General features: G+C 40.0%; 1 protein-coding gene across 1 annotated transcript in view; it reads left to right on the top strand.

Annotated features, from left to right (window-relative positions):
* The window catches only part of mtf2 (metal response element binding transcription factor 2), a 33278-nt gene that overhangs the window by 806 nt on the left and 28380 nt on the right, over positions 1–4092 (top strand). The window lies entirely within an intron of this gene.

Genomic DNA, 4092 nt, shown 5'->3' with positions numbered 1-4092 from the left:
GTACACAATTTCTGCCGACCTAATGTAGGTGCTTTTTTTCTTGAGCGAGCTGTGCGTCATGTTTACTGGCGCCCTCTATCGAACACCATGCACATAATACATTTTGCGAGGTACCATTTGCAAATTAAAACACCTGAATGCTAAAAATACAAGTTACAATACATGTTAGTAATGTGTTTGCACGTCTGCTTATTGTTTGGTCTGGGCTCTTAATGGAAACGGATATTCTTAATGGAAATCTAGATATGAATTGTATGTATTATTTAAGGAAAGAGTCTTTGGTTTGCTTTCATTTTTGTAGGGACGTTTTTGTAAACTATTTCGGTTTAAAGGTTAGTTCTTGAATGTGTTTTAAACTGATTTGTGTTTTGTTATGATTAATTGAAGCTTGGTAGAGGGGGTTATAAAAGGCCCACTGAAGTGCCTTTATACATGTAGCGTCACTCAATGACTGAATCCGAAATCGCCCCCTATACCCTAAAATAGGGCATTATTTGAAGGGACAGCCATTTGTAGTGGTGTCCAAAACCATAGTTTCAGATTCAGCCAATGTGTTGACATAATTTCCACTGAAACAGGAAGACAGGGCAACAAGGCAATTTAAAGGGGTGATGAACTGAGAAATCAACTTTCCTTTGAGCCTTTGGTATATAAAAGTTCATCGTGATATAAGAATATCCTGTAAGTTTCAGAGCTTAAAACGTCCTTGTTAGTCAAAGAAAAGCTTTCATAGACACCAGGCCCAGAAAACGAGAGCTTTCACAATATGTCGACCATTGACGTAATAGGATGCAGAAGCACCGCCTCAAGCCCGCCCACCGACTCGTGGAGCTAAACGATACCGGTTCCAGCTCACGTGCGTAAGACATTGCGTTTGTTTGCTTCATTTCACCGCGGAATCGATTGTAAACAAGATAGAGGTCGAGACTGGATTTGCAGACATATTGAGATTAAAACACAATACTGTGCCTTCTATATTGGATCCGACAGGAACGGTGCAACACACTTATGTGAGTAAAACATGTTTTTTTTTATATGTGTTAGTATTGCATTGTTACAGATTGTTTGATATTGATTACATACCTTAGCATGCTGTCACAGGCTGGAGAAGGTGTTATTGGTTCATTCGTGATCAGACTCTGACTTGTAACGCCATTTCGCAAAGCCCAATGTCCCAGGGCTATGTGTTTTTCAGATGGGCTATCACTGGCCTGCCGACGGGCTGTAGTGAAATAACATTCCTTTCTTGCGCGCACGCGCGTGTGTGTGTGTGTACGGTTTGCGGTTATGTTCACTGATGATCTGGCGAAATGATACAGAAATAACATTCCAATCAATCGCGGGTGGATGAGAGATGAATCATTGTGTTTGTTTGATAAAGACATTTTGCGAGCCCTGGCTGTGGGCTGGGCGTATCATTCCGGTTGCCGTTTGCCACTCGCTGTCACTGACAGGGGAGCAGAAGCTCATTAAATATGCAAATCTTATCCAATCCTAGTCGTGGGCGTTTACTTCTAAGTCTTCAGTGCGGCACGCCCATCAAAACCGACCGTTTTTCAGAGAGCCTCAAAACCAAGGCAGAAAATAGCCTATTACTTATTCATTATAATGTTTTTGAATGTAAAAACCAAGCAAACATCATAAGTTGACCTCAGACAACAGTATAAAAAAATTAAAAAGCCAGTTCATGACCCCTTTAAAAATGTATTTTTAAAAATAGCCAATAGCGTTTCGTTTATATAACAGCTCGGCCAGAGCTGTTGAGCATGGGTCAGATATACATTTTGTGGTCTGCGCGACTCGTGCATATGATCTGCTCTGTGCTATCGTGTCTCTGCACCGGAGCAGACTGTGTGCGCTGTGGTTTTTCCCTAGCCTGGATGCCAGCCGAACTTAGCCCCGCCCACAACATTTTTACTCGGGCAGTTCGGTCTGGACTTGATCGGTAGAGAAGTAATTATGCCCGAACAGAAACTGTTCGGACCAATGAAATTGTCAGGGCGGGCTTTAGACGATGATGGACAGATGATCAACACTAACGTAATCATCTACGTCATCAAAGGCGCTTGGGTTGAGTTTGTTCTAATCCTAAACGTAGAACTTGTTCGTATATGCATTCACCTTTACTATTTCTCTCAGAAATGATGATCATGTTGGTAAGTAAACTCTGTGTATCCTTTTTTTTACAACACCGGCAAAGATCGTTTACACTCATATTTTTCTTCTAACGTTAGGCTACTTATTTCAGCGTGCGTGCAGGTACAGGGTTGCCAAGTTTTTACTACAAAACCCGCCCAATTGCTAACGTTCCTCAAAACTAGCCAAAAACAAGCCCAATAGCTTTCCAGTTGGGGTTCTCCGGGAAAAAAGGCATTTGGGGGGTAAAATGTGTTATTTTGGCAGGGCTGGCAGCTAAAAATTGCATTCCTGGGTCTGTATGTCACATAATTGGGGTTGCTTCAACCCGCGGACATGGCAACACAGTGCAGTTGAGTTCTGTTGACATTTGACAACTAACGTTATGCGTCGCTCCGTTGCTCTGATTGGTTGTAGGTCTATCCAATTGAGGTCTTTCCTGGTTCGGTTGAAACACGCCCCATAATCACAGCCCAACGGAGCAGTATCAGACTCATATTCTGACTAGAATTGAGTATGACGACGTCAGGCTAGTTTTTCCCATGACACTAACGTTTAACCAGATTTAATTTTCCCAAATGGAATGTGTCTGAATTGTTCCCTATCCCCTAGTGCAATATACAGGCCCGGTTCTACGGGGGTGCTAAGCACCCTCAAACGCAAACAAAAGCACCCTCAGTTGATACTGTAATAATATTTGCAAAACAGATTTGCACATTTGTGTCCGAGTTCTGGAGAGCGTCAAATGCATCTATTTACAGCAAGTTTTTGCAGCGGTGCGTAATGTAGCCAATCATTGATCTCTTGAACGCGATCAGAATCTCATCGCTCAAAAAGCCAGAGTTTTTATTCAGTGCTGAGTTCATGCAGGTTCGTGAAATCTCGCATTAACAAACAATGTCAAGACACGATGTAAGTAAGAGATTTATTGTTGACTTTTTTATAACAAAACTTTGTGAGATCGCAATGAACTGACAAAGCAACAGCATTTTAGTGATCGTAGCGATCGCTCGCTTTCGAGGCTACAGTCATTCATTGAATAAAACTATTATTGCTAAGAGGACCGACGGCCAATTTTATGCAGCAAAGTTTCGGAAGTGACATCTAAATATAAATGCCACTCTGCACGAGACAGAAATATCCACCTGAGACCCAGAATCAAGGTTTTGCCTCTGTAAAGGACATTATTTAGCAAATATCTCTGACAACGTACACAGTTTTAAGTCTGGATATTCTTATGAAATATGAGACAATTTTATGATAACACGTCTTTTTACATGACATATTGTTCCAAAACACACTAATATGCAAATTAGATACAGTGTATAAATGCATTGCATAGAATGGGAATGGCGTTTATGGCCATGTTTGCACACATATTGCATAAAGTAAAATTGTATATCAAATTATTCTGTTATCTTTCATAACATTAAGAATGTTAAGAATCATCTTTATACATAGTTTGGATTTTTTTAAAACTTGAAATCTAAAAATTGATTGGGGAATTTAAAAAAAAATCCCATTATTTTTGTCTATTCATGTCTTTTAATTTTCTCAATAAATAGTTCTGGTGTCCTCTACAGAGCAGAGGATATAACATATAACATAGGATTTTTTTTTTTTTTTAAATATCCATTTGTTTTTTATGCTCCAAACAATGTAATGACCGCATTAAATAACGGATTAAAGCAACGTAAAGGCAGATTAATAGAAAAACATTTGTAGCAAAATATTTTTGAAATTCCAATTATTGGTAAAAGTGATGACTTTTTCTCACTGTACACTGCTATGGTGGAGCCGTTGCTTAGCCTGCACTTCACTAGAGCACCCTCTGTAATTTCAAAAGCACCCTCAGTGATTTGATTCTGGAACCGGGCCTGGCACTATATAGTGTACTATGTGCCATTCACCATGTAGAAAATAGTAAATGTGTGAATTAGAGAGCCGCAGCTTCAG

The sequence above is a fragment of the Gobio gobio genome, assembly GCF_949357685.1.
Source record: "Gobio gobio genome assembly, chromosome: 6".
NCBI classification, from domain to species: Eukaryota; Metazoa; Chordata; class Actinopteri; order Cypriniformes; family Gobionidae; genus Gobio; species Gobio gobio.
This window is presented reverse-complemented; position numbering and strand designations above follow the sequence as displayed.